The following is a 22,025-nucleotide window of genomic DNA, read 5'->3' on the forward strand; positions in this document are numbered from 1 at the left end:
AAATTTTTAGAATTAGAACTACTTCCTCCTCCCCTATTATTTTTTCTTTCCGACATTGGTCTTTTACCACTATATTTTTTAAAATTCATGTTCAAGTTTAAAATAATTAATATTATGAAAAACAAGCAAAGATAATATAACAAAAAAATAAAATAACTTAATTAATAAACAAATAAAAAATTAAAGTTGGAACGAATGTACCGAACGTCTACGTAAAAGTAGACGTATAACCAAAGACGAAATTGAGAGATGCCAATTGAAGCTTCCGATTTACTTCAAATAAATCTCCGAAATTCGAACTCCAAGTCAATATCACAAAATAATAATTATGAATTTATGAGAGATTGAAAATTAAGAGATTCTATAAGATATTAATGAAATAGTTTGTGAATTTGTGATTTAAATGAAAAAATATGAGTATATTTATAGTGTTAAGGGGTAGAGAGGGGTGGGGGGGGCTGTTTGGAGCCGTTTTGGGCCCCAGCCCAACGGCTAAAAGGGACCAACAACTCTTAACGTTCACATTTTAAAAAAAAATAAAAAATTAAAAAAATAAATTAAATTGACCGTTGAACCGGACCGGAACTGGTTTTACCGGACCGGAACCGGTTCTTACCGAACCGGATCAACCGAATAAAAATATGGGTTCCATTTCGGTACCGGTTCCGGTACCTATAAGACCGGTTCCTTACCGGTTCAATCGGTACCGGTACGGGAACCGGACCGGAACCGGACCGGACCGGACAAAAACCAGTCTGTTTGCCAGCCTTAATATCCACATTCCCTCTATCTGGGCAGTGACTCAGCTATCAGGACTTCCACTGTCTGGCATCAGTGCCCGGTGTCTCAGCATCCTTGGCTCCACTGGAGCCTAACATAGAAGTATCCCGAAGTGATGCCTGCCTAGCAGTCTTAAACATAGCACCCTCAAAGTCAACCTTGAACACCAAGTTTCTCCTCATCTGTCTCAGCCTCTGACTTAACGACAATATCATAAGCTCTAACCTCTTCTCCAGTAGTAGCCGGAGGCACATCAGAATAAGCCGGAACATTGGTGCTCGGGATATCTAGGATCTCCACAGTCCCAAATAGTGAAGTAAAATCAGTGGACTTCAGATGACCCATATCCTTTCTTAACTCAGTAATGTCGGCCTTCAAGGTCTTCACATCATCAGTGGCTTCCTGGACCTTCTCGCATTCCTCCACTCTCATAGTCAGGGTATCCAAAGCTAACTTGTGATCCCTCATCTCAGCCCTAAGTGGGGCCAAGGCAGTAAATATCACCCTTTCTATCATCCCAGGCATAGGAACCTCAACCCGGAAGGCATGCACAGCAGTAGATTGGGATAAATGGACCATCTTGTAAAGCATGGACTGGGTGAAGGGGGTCGGGATGTAGAAGCAGTAGCAACAGAAGGGGGAGGGGGAGCAGAAGATATACTGGGGGTCTCAGAAGTAGAAGGTGCAGATGTACGTGAGAGACCACTGACCTGATTAGGCATGACTGCCTCTGTAGGTAACATATCAATGTCGACCTCTGGGGATATATCCACCGGTGTTGCTCTCCTTCTGTCAGCCTCATTCCACTGGTACTCGACTTCAATACGTCGGAAGTCGGTAGAGAAGATGGGTGTTACCTCCACATCTGTCTTCTCATTTCGAAGAACACGGGCTTGTCTGCACAACTTGGTGATCAACATCGAGTATGGGAGCGAAGTCTGTTTCTGCTTGGCCTTTATGGACATCTCCTGCTCAATAAATAGCCCTAAATTTAGCGTCTGATGAGAAATGATGGACCCTAGACAAGCTATCTTCGGGTGTTTGAGGATGGACTCATTCTGGGACGGCATGATAGTGCTGCTGATGAACCCGAACCAGTATTTGGCAGCAACATTCAGGTCCTTTTTCTCTATCGATGCATCAACATCTATCCACCTCGGGGTGGTATCAAATATCAGGGGTGCCAGCCAACCCTTCAGATCCTCCAAGTTCTTCCTTTGGACCAAGTTGATGTACTGATGCATGAAATTATAAGATCACCCCAGAACATCATTAATGTCAGAACTGTCGCACTTCATCTTCTTGCCTCGAAATATCAAAGAATCGACTGGCCTGAACATGCTGGCCTTCTTCTTCCCCTTAGGGACCAACTCACCATAGGCCGAATAAAACTCCTAGACCTAATTGGGAGTGTAGGTGCCCCGGGGTTTGGTGAAAATTTCAAACTTGTGGAACTTGATAGTGTTCCACACCTTCGGATATATGTCTAGCACACCGTTTGTAGACAATCTATTTTCTTCCAGAATGGTCCTCAAACCCTCAGCCTTTAGCCGGTTGAGTGACCGAGGAGGAGGACCAAGTACTAGTGGTGCAAGGACCATTGTATGCTCTGGAGGAGGCACTAGAGCTAAAGCTTGAGGGGTAGGAGTCTGAGGCACCGGGATCCTAGACGGATCATTTAATGACTTGGAGTGTAGCTCCTCTTTCCAGGCCTGCAATAACTGATCATCCTCAGGCTCAGAGATAGATGCTTGAGAATTCTGTGAGTCTCCCTCACTGCCTGATGTGGTGAGGTGTGTCTCGTAGACCCCCTCACTGTCGGAGCTCTCCTCCGCAGGTTTAACAACCACGGGCACCTTTCCCTTGCCTTTACCGCCATTTGGAGGTAGCTTTTTAGCCTTAGCTTGGGAAGCAATTGCTTCCTCATTAATAAACACTCTACGTGCCCATTTGCGGGGTGACATGTCTCTATCGAGGACTTTGGGTCTAGCCATTCCTGCAAAACAATGTAGAAACACTTAGAAAAATTCAAGAAAAACTTTAGAAAATAACTGCAGGAAGACTCGCCGAACCACTTTGGAGAGCCAGGTTGGGCTCGCCGAAAGTTCCAAAACAAAAAAAATTCAAAATTTAAAAGCTGGTCGGTGATGTCCAAGGCCATTCGGGGGATCGTCGACACCAATTGGCAAACTAGAAGTAGCTCACCAAAAGTTACAGTGAATTTTAAAGTATTAGAGGCGTAGAAGGGCGATCAAGAAACACTTTCGGTGAGTCGTTGAGTGAACTCTGCGAGCTCAAGTGTATCGCCAAAAGTTACAGAATCAAACTCAACAATTTCGGGAAATTAAAGGCGATCTAGGGGGACTTAAGCGAATCACCGAACCAATCAACGAGCTCGACCCAGCTTGCCAAATGGCCCTTCCTGCCAGTTTTTCACCCTACTTTTCGAAATCAAATTCGTAGCCCACAAAATCAAAATTAAACACTTGCACTATGAAATTAAAACAAGACCCATCTACCCATGCCCTCGAAGTTGCCACGACCAGAGCCTACACCCTGGAAATGGTCGACACTCGAGAACCATTGCTGGTCCCCAAGCAAACCCTCATCCTGGCTGACTACAAGCGGAAGACTAACTCAAGAATACAAAGCTTAAAAACTGAATAAAATTCATGAAACTCAAATACAAAGCTTTAACTCAATGATTTACTCTGAATATAAATAGAATATTCAACTAGCCAAAAATAGGCAACTCAAGCCTTTTAAACATTTAACAAAATAAATGAAACAAACTTCTCAAAATCTACTGTTTATCTATGATGCCTCTAAATGACAAAGATGGAAGTCGGGACAAGACCCACGACATCCGAACTAGACTGAAGTAAATTGAATTCTTCGGAAGCAACAAGGCTTACCATACATAAATTGAACTCCATGTGTTATCAACGAAGCTCTTGTTGATGATCCTGAATACCTGTATCTTCATCATGAAATGATGCAGGCCAAATGACTTCGTACATGGAATGTACGAGCATGTAAGGGGAATTCTAAAGCATAAACATAAGCTTGAACTTGATAAAAAGAAACATACTTACCTCTTCTCAACTCACTCAACTAACTCAACTCAAGTATAAGATACTTAACTCAAAGGTTAGATACTCAACTCAAAGATATGATACTCAGCTAAAAGATATGATACTCCAGATACTCAACTCAATATAAAGCATCAATAAAAGATAAGATATGTGCAAAACTTTTAAAACAATAGATAGAAACTCAATGTATTGAAGAATACAATAATAACTCAGTTTGTGTATATAAAAACACAATATAACTCTGTGGGAGTTTCTCTAACCGACTACTATCATTATGAGCTATGTGATGATACAAGGTCTCGCCCATGCTACCAGAACTGTCCTATGCTTTTCCAGGGTATATAATCTGTCAACTAAGTGGATCCACCAGTCTATACTAAAAAACATTAAGGAATCATCTAAAAAGTATGACCCTTTCTACCCATGTTGGCTATATGGTTTATGGAGACTTGAGTTATTATGAACTCATCCCCATATCGGTGCTCAATACTACTCCCAAAATATACTCACCTCATATTTATAAAAACATAACTCTTTCTGTGGTTTGAGATTATTACTCAAAATCTTTCTCTAAAAAGAGATGGTACTAGACTGCTCAAAACTCATTTGGAAATCTCATTTTCCTCCTCTTTTAAATGTGAAAACATTTACTCTTGGGAATACTTAGTTCCCATATATTATTTTGAAGAAAATTAACTCAACTCTACTCTTTCTCAACTTAAGTGTTCAAGTCTTAAAACAAGTTTAGAAAAACTTGTAAAAGATTTCTCAAAATAAAGTTTATGCCGATTTATGGACGTGAACGACTCGATTCAAGGTTTTCAATAACCATACATAGAACTCAATACTCGAGACTATACAACTCATAACTCAAAAACTTCAATGGTAATACTCGTTTCAAGAATACTCGACTTAGAGGGTTCATGCAGAATTATGGGCAAGAACTACTCAACTCAAGGACTCAAAGATACTTCCCATCTCAAGACTGCTCGACTTATAGGGTTCATGCGGAATTATGGGAATGAACTACTCAAATCAAGGACTTCATAAGTAACATGTAATAGTCCCATGATTAAGAATAAAATCTCTAAAAGTTTAGGAAATCGATACTCAAGACTTAGAACTTGAAGATACTACTCCTCTTAAAGATACTCAACTTATGGAGTTAATGCGAAATTTATGGGTATGAACGACTCGACTAGAGGGTCTACATAACAATATGGAACTCATGCATACAACTCTTCACATTCTCATACTTTCTTTCTCTAAACTTAGTTCAAATCGATAGTTGATCTTAAAAGTATTCACAATTGAACTCAAAAGCATTCTTGAATTCTACTCTTAAACTCTCTCTTTAATGTGAATTATGAATTCAAGAGTTATGTTTCATGATATGAAGGATCTCGTGATGATAAAGTAGACTCATGAATACATTCTCCTCATTCTCATACTCACTTGTTCGAGTCTTGAAATAAGTTATTAGAAATTGTAGAAGACTCTTCAAAAGACTCAAAGGGACTTTCTCAAAATGTTCGAAAAAACTCTCATCACTTAACTCTTAACTCTACCTTGAATTTGAATTGTTAATTCAAGGTTATGAATGATTTATAGGTGTTTAGAAGTAGTTTAGAGTGTTTAGAATCAAAAGGGAGTGAGCGTACACTTTAAAAGAACTCATATGGAGCAACCGACTGCAAACAGGACGGGGCAGGTGACCCTAGCTCACTGTGTGGTGCAGAGCGACAACCCCTAAACTACAGAAAAGGATTTGGGGTGCATTGGCTGGCTCCAGGCCCAGCCCAGAAAACCAACGAATTTTGTTTGCTCGTTTTCGAGCCCTTATTCGCCTAGAATCGAATGGTTTCTTCCCCAACCACTTAGAATCAAATACTCAATGTATGCACATACTAATCCACTAAAATAAAAACCCTAAAATCACTAACTTTCGTCTTGAGAATTCATCAAACCCCAACAAAACAAGATTTAGAATGAACTTTAAGAACACTTATCAAGAACTCATCAAGAACTCAACATACTCAAACTTATGGGTGAAATTCATAAAAGAAACACATTATTGGCATGTGGGTGAACAAACCCAATACTATGAAAGTTACATACCTCTTAGGGATCAAACCCATGGAAACAATCCGCAACAACTCTAAAAAATCTTGACGAACGCCTTGATCCTTTCCTCTTTTCTCCTCTTTTCTCTTCTTTTCGCTTCTTGAACTCTCAACTAAAACCCTAGGCGTCTATTAGGATTATAAAACTGAACCAAATCAGTTTATACCCCTAAAACCTTACTAAGAACGAATTAAATCTGATTGGGTAAGGAAAAGACCAAAATACCCCTCACTATTTTCGGGTAACTTTTCTTAATTAGATAGCCTGACTTCAAAAGGGGATATCTCACTCATCCTACCTCGAAACTCAACAAAATTGGTGGCATTGGAAAGATAATTCAAATACCTTTATTTTAATATCTTAAGGACCACCTAAATCATCGTGTACTGAAAGGTATGGTCGTTTGAAGTTGACCGAAAACTTATAAGAACTTAGGAATAACTTGAATGAACTCTCTTTAGTTCTTCTTGGAACTCAAGGTGCTACATCTAGTGACCTTAACAATTAGAAAAATTTTAAATTCCTTGGTAAAAACTTACTCAATACGATTTCTGGGGTGTTACAGAAGTACTCAGACTTCCTTCGATTTGACCAAAATCGATCAATTGACAGTTTTTGCCCTTAAGAATGACGATAACCGCTCCATCATTGGGAAAAATACAACATTTGGCACAATCCAGGGTTACTCAGACTTCACCCCGCTAGACCCAACAAAAATTTAACACAACCCAATAATTTCGACTTGATTTTTAACAAGCAAAGACATGAGAAACACGATTAAAAGCCGATTAATTACTATTTCACTTAAAATTAGGCAAACAAACACTCACACGATGATTACCTAACTATATTCAACAATAAAATACCGATTTCATTCAAGTTCAACCATATATAGAGTTCGGGATTCGGAAAACTAACCTTTATGACGAAAAAGAATTTGAAATGCTAGGCGGCAAAGAATTTCAAAATTAATTTGAGCAAAGATCCCAATAAAATGAGAGTGAACGTAAGAATATATTGAGAACTAAAATCGTGTGAGACAATGCGGGAGTTAAAAAGTAGGAAAGTGAAAAGATTTAAAATTTTAAATCGTTTGGCCTTTAAAACCTTTCAGTGCGCGTGCCAGTCAGCGGAGTAAGTCGCGCCCTCTGAACTACTAGGTGATGCGCTGAGTGGTATTTTGGCTCGCCGAATTTTACAGAATTCTGAGCAATTTGGGGGTTCAAATGACGGACAAAGTTGGGATCGCTGACCTCTTCGACGAGTCACTGACTGAACTTCTGGCTCTCTTAATTTCCTATTTTCCAACACTTTTCACTTTTTAACCTGTAAAATCAACACCCGTTATTCAAAAACAAAATTTAAAACATCAAAAACTTGGGTTGCCTCCCAAGAAGCGCCTTATTTAATGCCGTGGCGCTACTTATATACCAATTCAAGCTTCATGTTTGGGGTTTTCCATTGTATCACTAGGCAACTCTCCTTTTGGTCTTGGATTTAAAATGAGTGGAGATTTGACCTATTTGTGTCTCCGCTGCTTAATAGAGACTGAGTGAAAAGTCACCGTCTGATTCAGAGTTGAGACATCCTCCTTCATCTCTTTCAACACTTTTTCCGACCCTTCAACCTTATTGAGAATGCGTGCTAACATGTCTTCCGTTCGAAAGTTCTCCGAGTCGGCTCTTTGCTCTTTAGTCTTTTGGCATTCATGAGGTGGGACGTATATTTCTTTTTCACCATCCCTTTCCTTCCAAGTAGCATTACGGTCACGCCATTCCCTATTATGATCTCTACATCCGTTATCTCTATTCTAACCTGGATTTCCACCTATCCTTGGATAGTTGGAACGAAAACCTCCTCATTGATTTGCAAGGAAATTTACTTCCTCATTATACAGCGCCTCAAATTCCGCTTTATCGGGGTTCGCTCCACCAACACCAACAACATTTACCCTCTTGAAACCACTACCGATCACATTTTTTGCCAATAGGTCTAGCTGGGTCATCATTTTAGCCATATTTTGGTCTCTCTCTTGATATGTCTCGATCTGCTCTTTCGTAATCCTAAAAGTGAGAGTTGACACTTGGTCCTCATGAGTGTACCATGCTCTTTTGATCTTGGTCATGCCATCAAGGAGTTGAGACACTACTTCATAGGGTTGTTGCAATATTCCTCCGGGAACAAGTTGATCAGCAACTCTGTTGTTCACCGAGTCAAGATTCCTATAGAAGTATTGTAGCAATATATGGTTTGGCAGTCCGTGAGTCGGACATGGAAGTACCAACTTCTTAAATCTCAACCACGTCTCGTGGATTAGTTCACTTTCCAAGCGCTTCAAACCTTGGATGCTATCTCTGAGTGTCATCATCTTTGACGGGGGAAAGAATCTCACATGGAACGTTGTGGTCAGCTCATCCCAAGTGGTGATGGAGTCCCTCAGTAACTCATCTAACCATTTGGTAGCTTCACCCATCAAAGAGAATGGAAACAACCTGAGACGGACTGATTCTTGTGATATGTTCTTGAATGAGAACATACCACACACATCCACGAAGTTCCGAATATGCTCGTGGGGGTCTTCATGGCCAACCCTCCATATAATCCTTTCATTTGGAGGATCTGTAGCATCGTGCTAGTAACATAGAAGACAACATTCCCCTCAACAAGAGGTAGACTTATTGCACCAACACCACCCAATTGAATTGGGTCATTCACATCGTTCAGATTTACAATATAGTCTTGGTGGCCCATTTGGCTACCATTACTCCCGTTCACGCACATCTCTTCCTCTGTTCAGCACAAACCAACACACACAATCCAAAGTAAGTCGATTCAACTACAACATAATTTAACTTCAAGAATAAAATTCTAAACAACACCACTCCCCGACAGTGGTGCCATTTTGATTAATGCTCAGATTACACCACTTCCAATTCTAGGTGTATCTAGTATAAAACCCAATTAAGAGTTGGGGTCGAACCCACATGGAGCGGTATAATGTTTGAATTCAATTACTAAGTACAAAAGTGGTCTAAGCGGTTATAGGAATATAAGTTATCGAAAACATACAAACTAGTCTAAGGAGGTGACAACGAATGCCAGATCGGGGGTTTTGATTTGCAATTAATAGCTAAAACAAGTGCGAAAATAGGGATTTCAACAAGATTAAGAGGGATTCTCGGGATGTGATCGATTATAAGCTAATTACACGATATGGGTAATTGAGATTTAACAATAACTTGCTGAAACATTGTGGGTAGGCTGGACTATAAGTGCAATAGTTTTCTCTCTAACAACTATTACGATTCAGGTGATTTCTCTCGAACATCGACAAGCTTAAAACTACAAAACAACCCAAAACCTTAATTTATCTACTCTCTAGAGCTAGGTAGGTAGGAATGAGCAAATATTCACTCTCTCAAGTTGAACCCACAACGACCTACTCACTACAATTATCAATTGATCACCTTGGCTTTAGATCCTCTCTCTCTCGCAAGCCCAAAACACTGAACAAGAATTGTATGTGCAACTAAAATTCATGGATTACTACTCAGCCATCAATCAAACCCGAATTAAAACAGCAAATAAATTATTAAACAACAATACCCATAAGCAAATTAAGCAAATAATCACATGATCACACCACAAGAATTGGGGTTTTAGATATACATCATAAAAATAGAGAAACGATTACCAAATACATTAGCCATGATCTGGGTAAAGGTTCTCAAGTCTTTACAATGGTCCAAATTGAATAAATTCAAAAACCCACTTAGAAATCCTCAAAGTCTTCAATGGAAACTCAAAAACTAAGAGAAAACTCTAACTCTCAAACTTGGGAATCAAAAACTCTGATAGGAACTTTGTGTAACTGGGTGAGAACACCTCAAATTTCATTTAAAATTCTAATATATAGTTGCCTAATTTTTGGCCTGAAAGGCCATCAGGTAGAATAAGTCGGGCCTCACCGAACAGGTCGGTGATCCGCCCTTTGCTCCCTTGCATCACCAATTTGCAATGGTCATTAGTCCTCTAGGTCCTGTAACTTTGGGCGATCAAAGTTTTCCTCGTGGAGTCATTCGATGATGCGCCGACTGCCCATTCCTGTCGCCAAGTTGTTTCTTCACCAGGGCTGGCACGCTGGAACTTTAGGCGAGCGAAAAAGTCACTCGGTGAGTTGTCGACTGGTCTTAGCGATCACCAGGATCGCGTTTCTTTACTTCTTCAGCTTGTTTGTTCCTTTTTGCCCGACAGTGTTCTTGTTTTCTCCTTAGCCTTAAATGCTGCAAATCAATACTCAAACATTATTTTAAAGCATAAATTAAGCATTTGGGGACCCTAAAACTATCAAAATAAAGCCCTAAGTGAATCCAAATCTCGGACTCATCAATTTTCTGGTGCTTCAGGGCTCGCTTTTGCGAAGGTCATGTCATTTAAGCAATCTTCGCTTCTGGGAAGAAGGCTTTGCTTAAGCGACACTTGCATTTTTAGCGGGGTTTGGTTATGTGAACCCTTGGTCGCTTTTTCGACATCAAAGAGGGTTTTGGGTCCTCCATTTCGGGGTTTAAGCCCCACCCCATCCAATTTTCAGTTTAGGGAGATTTGGGGTGGCAATTTGGGCCAAATTTTTGAGGGAAAACTTTTGGGTAATGATTATTAACTCAAAATCTTCATTTACCCATTTTTTGTTTATGGACTTATTCAGATCAACCTTTTGAAATGAGAAATTTGGGGTTTTCTTCAAGAACCCAAAAATTTAGTAAAATGGTGATTTTGATGCCCTTTTCTAATTTTTTCACCAATGAGTTCTAAAGCCTTAACCATCATTTTCAAGTATCGTTTCTGGATTCAACCCTTCATTTTGAAATTGGGTTTTGTGTTGATTGACCTATTTCTCTATATAATTGATGTGGAAATTGTTGTTTCTGATGAGTAATTGTAAATACTTGATTATTATAGATTGTGTGGCTTTGGAAGTGATTCGGAAGGGGAAAACTCAACTCTTGGAGTGATTATTGATTGATATAAAGCAATTGACCTCCTAAAGCTCATATTCTAGTAGAGTTCGTGTACTTTATTCATTTCTTGTGTGTTAGGAGTAATGAGTATGAGTTGAAGGGTTTAAATTGTCCACTTGATACATCTAAAATGAATAAAAAAGGGATGAAATGAAAAAGGCTATGTGATGAACATGATGATGTGAATTGCCTTATTGTGACCTTGTTTTATTGATTGATGAAATGCTTGAAACCATGAATGTGGACTTGAATTGTGTGAATTGTTGTCTCTCTTGTGTGGTGTGATATTGCTTGTATGCATTAATTGTGAACACCGTGATGATACGTGTGATGGTTTATAATGCCTAGGTCTTTGCTGGCGATTGTTGTAATGTCGAGGTCTTTGCCGGTGAGTGCTATGATGCCAAGGTTTTTGTCGGTGAGTGCTGTGATGTCAAGGTCATTTTCAGCAAGTGTTTATAAAGCCGATGGGAAATGGTTCAGACTAGTGATTAGATGTAAAGTCAATGAGAAATGGTTCCGGCTAGTGAATTGATATAAAGCTGATGGAAAATGATTTTGGCTAGTGATATTGTGCCGGTGGAAAATGGTTCCAGCAAGAGAATGATTATTGCAACTTGATGAATTTGATGCTTATGCGTGACTTGCTTGTTACTTGAGATTGATGTAATTTTTGTGTGTGAGTGAACTACTTGACCTTGAGTTTGACTTGATTCGTTTGATTATTGATTATGACCATTGAGTTGTGGATATTGTGCCTTGTGAGCTGTGTGTTGTAGAATTGCTAGGTTGGGCTTATTTTTGTGCTAGGTTGTAGTTTGAGGAGGTTCGGTTGGAGTGTAAGGGGTATTAATTTTCTAGCTAGATGCTTTGTTTTATAGGTTACTTGTTAGGTATCGTATTGTTGGTACTCACCCATTGCTTCCACACTTGTGTAGGTTCCGAGCCCAGACCTGTGTGATCTCCTTCTTCTTCTCATGACAGTCGAGGCTCATTGAAGGGTTTGAGAAGTAGTTGCTTGTCATCGTGGCATACCCTCTTTTCCTTTTCTTTTAGCTTTGTTCTACTTAGGAATCAAAGACAGAGACTTGTATTTATCTTTCGAATTCTGTATTTTCATTAGTGGCTTGTACACGTGACAATCAGGTTTTGGGGTATTCTTTAGAACGAATAAGTTTTCCCCCTTTGTCTTGTTCTTACTTTACTTTTTTCCACATTTAATTTGTTTTCGTTGGGTTGAGGTTGACTTGTCTTGGTTGGAATAAACAAGTGTCATCACGTCCGTTTTTGGGTCGTGACACAATATATCTTGATTTATGAGATATTGTATAACTACCTACGAGACCTCTGGGCAAGACTTAGACCAAGAACTTCAAAACAACAAGTTACGCCCTATGGGAAAGACTTAAAACTACCACATTGTTCTTGATTTATCATATTCTCTATAACTCTTGCCTCAGAGGCAAAACTTAGCTAAAGGACTTCCAAAGAATAAGTTATTCCCCTTGGACAAGCGATCTTGATTTATGAGATAGTACACAAATATTTCCTTAGAGGCAACAATTAGACCAAAAACTTCAAAATAACAAGTTACAACTTATGGGCAAGACTTGACACTACTACTGTCACTCCCCGAGCCTACACCCTGCACACGACTGACACTCGAGAACCATTTATGGCACCAAGCGAAACCTTAGCCTGACTCAAATCTCAGTGGAGGACTTACTCAACAACATATGAACTCAAAAGTTAGTTTACTCAACTTGTCTTAAATAAATACTCGGAATATTTTAGAAATAAAACATTCAACTGGCCAAAAGGTAACTCAAGTCTTTAAACATTAAACACTGGAAATGAAAAAGACTCATGGATTACTATTGTCTATCTATCTATGAAGCCTCTAATACTATGAGGGATGTCGGGAAAAGACCCCCGATCATCCTAACAAAACTAAAATAATATGATAGAAATAAATATGGGATCCTCCGGAAGCAAGAAGGCTCACCAAAGCTAACTCGAAATGCTATGGTATCAACGAAGCGCATGTTGATGACCTTGATCTCCTGTATCTTCATCATAAAAGATGAATGCCAAATGGCATCAATACATGGAATGTACGACCATGCAAGGACAAATATAAAACATGACATAAGCTTGAACTGGAACTGAAGAAACAACTTGCCTCGTCTCAACTCAACTCAATTCAATATAAAAGCAATGACAATAATACGATATAAAGAAAAGCTTTTATAACAGTAGATAACAACTCAATGTATTTAAGAATACAAAATAACCCAATTTGTACGTAAAAATAAAAAATAACTCTGGTTGGGAGATTCTCTAACCGATAACCATTACTATGAGCTATGTGATAATACATCGTCTCTCCACGCTTCCAGAATTGTCCTATACCTTGCTGGGGTATAGAACTCATCAACTAAGTGGATCCACTAACCAATGCTTAAAAATCAATAAGGAATCATCTAAAAAATATGACCTTTTCTACCCACGTTGGCTACGTGGTTTATGAGGACTTTGAGTTATCTAAATTCGTCCCCATATCGATGCTTAATACTACTCCCAAAATATAAATTAGCTCATCTGTTTAAAAACATTTCCTCATCCTCAACTTTGAGATTATTACTCAAAATATTTCTCTTAAAAGAGAGTACTCAAAACACCTCATAACTCATTTGGAAATCATAGTTTCCTCCTCATTTTAAATGTATAAACATTTACTCTTGAGAACACTTAGTTCCCATATATTCATGTTGAAAAATGAAACTTAACTTTACTCATCCTCATACTCAAGTACTGAAGTCTTAAAACAAGTTTTAAAAGATTGTAAAAGACTTCTCAAAATGACTTGAACGAACTCTCAAGACTTAACTCTTAACTCTACCTTGAATTTGAATTATGAATTCAAGGTTATGATTCATGTTATGAATGATATCTCAATGTTTAGATGTAGTTTAGAGTAGTTAGAATCAATAGGGAGTAAATGTACACTTTAAAAGGACTTAGACGGAGTAAACAACGGAAAAAAGGTGGGGGCAGGCGACCTTGGCGCGAGGCACCATCCCCTAAACTCTAGAGAGTTAAAAATGGTGCACTGCTGGGGCGCCACCCCAGCCCCTCTGGCGCATCTGGGGTGTGCCGCCCCAGCCCCTCCCCAGATTAATCCGACGAATTTTCTTATTCGTTTTCTAACCCTAATTCAACTAGAACCGATTTTTTCCTCAAATTTTCCTTAGATTCAATTACCCAATACAAGTACATAAGAATCTACTCAAAAACAACTCTCAAACTCAATACAATTATCTCAAGAACTCATCAAACCCATCCTCATTTAAGAACGAAAAAAACACTTCAAGAACACTAATCAAGAACTTAAATCTTTCGATCTTTATGGATGAATTCGAATAAGTAAATCATGTTGGCGTATGGATGAATGAACCCAACACTATGAAAACTTACATACTTTGATTTTGCGAAACAAATCCTCGATTCGCAAGAAACCTCGATCGTTCTTCCTTTTCTCCTTTTTTATCTTCTTGAATTCTCTTCTAAAACCCTAAGCGTAATTTAGGATTGTGAAACTGACCCAAATCAGTTTTGACCCATAAAATATCACTAAACACGTTTAAACCTGATGGGGGTAAAGAAAAGACCAAAATACCCCTCACTAATTCAGGTACTTTCCTTAACTAGATAGGCTGACTTCAAACGAGCATATCTCCCTCATCCAAACTCAAAACTTAGAAAACTTGATGGGGTTGGAAAGAGAATTCCAAGAACTTTCATTTGATATCTTATGGGCCACCTAAATCATCCTGTATTGAAATTTATGGTCGTTTGAAGTTAACCCAAAACTCACAACTTAAGCATAACTTGCAAAATTCTCCATTTAGCTATTTCCAATTTAGTGCTTTATAAATTTAGCTCTTTCTAAGGCGGGATGTTACAATATCTCCCCCTTGGGAACATTCATCCTCGAATTAGATCACTCTAAAGTAGAACTAAGGGTGGCAACATCTAACACCCAACATGCAATTTAACACAATCATAACATATAAATTAAAATAGTGTTTTTTCAGAAATTATTACATTGGTATGGAATTTCTCCGGACTTAAAGAGATGCGGGTATATTTTTTTCATATCCTCCTTAACCTCCCAAGAAGCTTTCTCAACAAACTAGTTCCTCCATAATACCTTGACTGACGCAACCTCTTTGGTTCTCAACTTGCGAACCTGACGATCAAGTATCTCAACGGGAATCTCCTTATAAGATAGGTTGTCCTTATTACCAATATTTTCTGTAGGTAGAATAACTGAAGGATCGCCCATACACTTTTTCAACATTGAAATGTGAAATACCGGATGGACTGTTGCTAACCTGGCGATAGCTTCAACTCATAGGCTACATTGGCAATCCTCTTGGATATCCTATAAGGACCAATATACCGGGGACTAAGTTTTCCCTTCTTACCAAATCTCATAACACCCTTCATGGGTGAAACCTTCAAATAAACTCAATCATCCACCTCAAACTCCAAGTCTCTTCTCCTAACATTTGTATATGATTTCTGAGGACTCTGCGTTGTTTTCAACCTTTCTTGAATGATCTTCACTTTCTCCATAGCTTGATGAACTAAATCTGGTCCTATCAACCCAACTTCACGAACCTCAAACCATCCAATAGGAGATCTACTTATTCTCCCATAAAGAGCTTCATAAGGAACCATCTGGATGCTAGAATGATAACTATTGTTATAAGCAAACTCGATGAGAGGTAAGTGATCATCCCAATTACCCTTGAAATCGATCACACACCCTCAACATATCCTATAAAGTCTGAACACTTTGCTTGACCATCTGTTTGAGGATGGAAAGCAGTACTCAAATGCATCTTCGAACCCAAACCCTTCTGGAAAGACTTCCAAAATTGTGCAGTAAATTGCGCACCTCTATCTGAAATGATGGACACCGAAACTCCGTGAAGTCTAACCAGCTCTTGAATATATAACTTGGTATAATCCTTTGCTGAATAGTTAGTCATTACGGCAAAAAGTGGGCTGATTTAGTTGTCCTATCTACATCACCCAAATAAAATCATGTTGCCTACGAGAACGTGGAAACCCAGTAATAATATATATATATTGATCATCTCCCACTTTCATTCTGGAATCTCTATATTTTGTGCCATACCACCGGGCCTTTGGTGCTCTACCTTGACTTGTTGGCAATTTGGGCATTTAGCAATCTGCAATACATTTCTTCATATTACTCCACCAATAGATTTCTCTCAAGTCGCGATACATCTTTGTGGAACCAGGATAGATTGAATATCTGGAGCTATGAGCCTCTTCCATGATCCTGTCTTGGAGTTCATCCACCCTTGGTATACACAACCTCCCTTGATACCTCAATACACCATCTCCCCTTGTTCAAAAGCCACCACTTTCTACTTATGAACGTTTACCTTCAATTCAAGCAAAACAGGATCTTGGTCTTGTTTCTCTTTCACTTCTGACATTAATGATGATTTAGCCTCATTCATCTCCACTACTCCACCTTATTCGGAATCCAACAAACGGACTCCCAAGCGTGCAAGTTTGTGCACATCCTTGGCCAATTCCTTCTTTTCTTCCTCAACATGGGCAATACTACCATAAACAACCTGCTCAAAGCATTAGCAACAACATTAGCCCTACTTGGATGATAGAGAATACTCATGTCATAATCCTTGAGTAACTCCAACCACCTCCTCTTTCTGAGATTAAGCTCTTTCTGACTGAATACATACTGAAGACTTTTGTGATTGGTGAACACATCTACATGAACACCATAAAGATAGTGACGCCATATTTTCAAAGCAAACACTACAACAACCAACTTTAGATCATAGGTTGGGTAATTCCTCTCGTGAATCTTAAGTTGTCTGAAAGCATAAGCTATAGCCTTGCCATTATGCATCAATACACAACCCAGTCCAACTCTGGATGCATCACAATACACCACAAAACCTTGCGTACCCTCCGGTAAGGTCAACACTGGGGCAGTAGTCAACCTAGTTTTCAACTCCTCAAAGCTCTTCTCACAAGCTTAAGACCATTGAAACTTTCATGTCTTCTGAGTCAACTTAGTCAACGGGGATGAAATAGATGAAAACCCCTCGACAAACCTCCTATAGTAGCTCTCCAATCCTAAGAAACTCCTAATATCAGTTGGAGACGTGGGTATGGGCCAATTCTACACTGCCTCAATTTTTTGAGTTTCAACTCGAATTCCATCACCAGAAATAATGTGGCCTAAGAATGCGACTGACTTAAGCCAAAATTCACACTTAGAGAATTTAGCATACAACTCTCTATCTTTCATAGTTTGGAGAACTACTCTGAGATGACTTGCATGATCCTCCTTATTCCTTGAATAAATTAGAATGTCATTAATGAACACGATTAAAAAACATAACAAGATAAGGCTTAAACACTCTATTCATAAGATCCATGAACGTCGCAGGAGCATTAGTCAAACCAAAAGACATGACTAGAAAATCATAATGACCATAACGGGTCCTGAATGTTGTCTTAGGGATATCACTTTCTCTTACTCTCAACTAATGATAGCCTGATCTGAGGCCTATCTTAGAAAAACAAGTGGTTCCCTGAAGTTGATCGAAAATATCATCAATCCTCGGAAGGGGATATTTATTCTTTATCGTAACCTTGTTCAACTGGCGGTAATCAATACACATCCTAAGTGAACCATTTTTTTCCTAACAAATAAGACCGGGGTGCCCCAAGGTGAGACACTTGGCCGAATAAAGCCCTTATCTATGAGATCTTTCAACTACTCTTTTAACTCTTTCAACTCAGCTGGAGCCATTCTATATGGCAGAGTAAAGATAGGATGATTATCAACAAGAATATCTATATCGAAGTCTATTTCTATCTCAGGAGGGACTCTGGGAAGATCATCTGGAAAGACCTCTGGAAACTCACTCACGAATAGATGACGTCTCAACACTATAGTCATTAACTCTAACTAAGTGATAAATGCACCCCTTGCAAACTAACTTTCTCACCTTAAGGTACGAAATAAAACGACCCTTAGGAACCGCTGAACTACTCCTCCACTCTATAACTGACTCATTGGGAAATTGAAACTTAACTACTTGAGTTCTACAATCAACTGAGGCATAACAAGCATGAAGTCAGTCCACACCAAGAATAACATCAAAATCCACCATATCTAGCTCAACTAAATCAGTCATGGTGTCCTTGTGATTAAAAGAAATGACACAATCACGATAAACACTCTCAGCTAGAATAGACTCACCAACATATGTGGAAACACTGAAAGGCTCAAGAATTTTCTCATAAAGAACATCAAAACTCATAGCAATATATAGAGTCACAAAAGACAGACTCGCTTTTGGATCAAGCAAAACATATACATCAAAAGCAAAGACTTTGATCATACCAGTGACAACATCTGGTGAATTATCTTGCTCTTGGCGACTGGTGATAACATACAGATGGTTTGATCCTCCGCCTGTCCTTGAAGTAGCTCCTTTAGGTGCAACTCTTTCTAGTGGAGTTGTTGAAGAAGATTGGGCTCTATTTCCCTCATTACCACCCTGCATGTTCTTAGGGAACTCTCTCATGAAGTGACATGCCTGACCACACTTGAAGAAACCAATGGAGCCATCACGACACACTCCTAGGTGGTTCCTACCACACTTAGCACATGCAGGAGTCCCATTACCTCTTTTTGCCACACTACCTTGAAACTGTGCAGGACTAGCTCTAAAATTCTACAAACTCTGATTCTTGAACTCAGTTTTGTTCATTGGTGCAGGTGCACTAGCAAATGATGGAGCAGGTCTATTTGGCTTTGTTGAAAGGATGACCAGTTTGCATTACTCTTCTACTGCCCGGACTCATTTGTTGTTGTCTTAGCTTTCTTGTTTTAGAACTCTTCTCTATCCCTCAACTTGTCTTCCTCAACCCATTGCACATAGATCATGAACCTTGCTATGTCCATGTCCCCTATCAACATAGCAACCTTACCCGCCTTGCTCGATAGATGAGACAACCCAGACACAAACAAACTCATCTTGCTCCTTATATCAACAACCATTTCCGGAGCATAACGGGACAGTTGAGTGAACTTGAGGCTGTACTCATGCACACTCATAGATTTCTGCTTAAGAGTGAGAAACTATCTTACCTTTGCCTCTCTTAGCTCACGGGGAAATAAATGCCCCATGAAGTCACTCTCGAGCACAACCCAACTCACAATTGGTGCCTCTTCACATAAACTCTTCTTCCATTGATCGTACCAGATCCTAGAAACACTTTTGAGTTGATATACAGCCAACTCCACTCGATCAACATCAACAACATGCATCACTTCAAACACTTTCTGCAACTCTTCCACAAAGTTTTCTGGATCCTCATTGACACTTGAACCGGTGAAGTCTGGAGGGTTCATCCTTAAGAACTCACGAATTATGGATGTATCAGACACATCCTGTCGATTCCCTATTTGTTGTCCAGCTTGATTGGTCACCATTTGACTCAACATCTGGATAGTATCCCAGAACTCAACATTAGGACCTCTCCTTGGGGTTGCACTTCTGGTGCATTGGGGACCCCTTGATCCCGAGGATCAACATTCTTCCTAGCAAGACGACCTCAGGCAACTTTTAGTAGAGGCATGATATAAAGGATACGCGCAAGCACGAATTAGAAAGAAACTTTATAGAGTTGAACTCTATTACACGAAAAGGGTATGAAAGAAGTAAGATAGTTCTTGAATGTCGCAGCCTCCTAATTATAGATGGGGAGTGCTTCACACCAATAACTAGGACTCTACAAACATGGCTTCATAGACACCCTAGAACTCTTGAACTCTGGGCTCTGATACCAAGTTTTTCACTCCCCGAGCCTACACCCTGGATGCGACTGGCACTCGAGAACCATTTCTGGCCCCAAATGAACCCTTGGCCTGGCTCAACTCTCAAAGAAAAACTTACTCAACAACATATGAACTCAAAAGTAACTTTACTCAACTTGTCACAAATAAATACTTGGAATATTTTAGAAATAAAACATTCAGCTGGCCAAAAGGCAACTCAAGTCTTCAGACATTAAACATTGTCTATCTATCTATGAAGCCTCAAATACTATGAGGGATGTTGGGACAAGACCCCCGATCATCCTAACAAAACTAAAATAATACGATAGAAAAAAATGAGGGATCCTCCAGAAGCAAGGATGCTCACCAAAGCTAACTTGAACTGCTATGGTATCAACGAAGCGCCTGTTGATGACCTTGATCTCCTATATCTTCATCATAAAATATGCAGGCCAAATGGCGTCAGTCAATGGAATGTACGAGCATGCAAGGGGAATTCTAAAACATGACATAATCTTGAACTAGAACTGGAACTGAAGAAACAACTTACCTCGTCTCAACTCAACTCAACGTCAACTCAATCTCAACACAATCTAATATAAAATCAATGACAATAATGTGATACAAAGAAAATCTTTTAAAACAATAGATAACAACTTAATGTATTTAAGAATACAAGATAACTCAGTTTGTATGTAAAATTACAAAATAACTCTGTTTGGGAGATTCTCTAATCGACAACCATCACTATGAGCTATGTGATGATACAACATCTCGCCCACGCTGCCAGATCTGTCCTATACTGTAACACCCCATAAATTTTTCAGCTAAGACTCGAACCGTTCTTCATAGTGAGTGAGATTTTTGCAAGGAATTTAAAATTTCTTGAGTATTAAGGTCCCTAGATGTTGCACCTTGAGTTCCAAGAAGAACCTAAGAGAAAAGCATTCAAGTCATTCCTAGTTTTTCTTAAGTTTTGGGTCAACTTCAAACAGCCATAACTCCAAGTACAGGATGATTTAGGTGAGAAACAAGATAGAAAATTAAATTCTTTTGAGTCCTATTTCCAACGCCACTGAGTTTGCTCAATTCCGAGCTCTGAGTTAAAAATTATGACGGATTTACTAACAACGCGCAAACCTGGCAGCAGCTCCGCGACGTGGAGTCAACACAGACCTCACTGCCTGGTGAAAGATCTTTCTGATTCCCAGCTCGTTTTAATTATTTCTTTATGGGTATTTTAGTCCTAAAAACCCTTAGGAGATCATTTAAATTGCCCTAAACGTGTAGAAAACCAGTTTTTCATAAATCAAACCCTCTCATCCACTCCAAAGATTCTACGCTCAAGAAATTCAAGAAACGCTAAGGCTAGGGTTTATCTTTCAAGACTTTCCTTCAAGTTGCTTCAAGAGGATAATTCTTTTGGGTATGTAAGCTTTCATAGTATTGGGTTTGTTCACCCACACGCCAATCATGTTAATTTCAGCTTTAAAATTCGTTCTAAAAGTTGAAGCTTTGATGTTCTTGTTATGTATTGATGAATTTGCTTTCGTTCTTAAATTGGGCTGAGATTGAGGAGTTCTTTAGGTTAATGTGTCGATTTATAGAGGGGTTAGAGTTATATTCTAATGTACTTGTGCTGGGTATCTAAATCTAAAGAGAGATTGAGAAAGATAATCAAATTTAGGCAAATTGGGGTTAGAAAACGAAGAAGAAATTTCGTCGGTCGAAATTTGACGTTGGTTGTGCGTCGTGGGGTAGGTTCCCATATTTGAGAATTTCTGTTTTGCGTCGCGGAGATGACACAGAGTGTTCTGCCTCAAAATTCGTATTCAAAACCAAATTTTAAAAGCCTATCCACATCGCGAACCCACTCTCAAATATTGGTTTTCAGTCTTTTCTCATGTTTAGCTATCTAAAATCATTCCTAAACATCATGAGACCTTTCCTATCACAAATCACAACCTTGAATTCATAAATCACATTCAAGGTAGAGTTGAGAGTCAAGTCGTGAGAGTTCTTTCAAACATTTTTCAGAAAATCCCTTTTGTCTTTTTGAGGAGTCTTCTACAAATTCTAATA

This window comes from Solanum stenotomum, chromosome 8, assembly GCF_019186545.1.
Source record: "Solanum stenotomum isolate F172 chromosome 8, ASM1918654v1, whole genome shotgun sequence".
Lineage (NCBI taxonomy): Eukaryota > Viridiplantae > Streptophyta > Magnoliopsida > Solanales > Solanaceae > Solanum > Solanum stenotomum.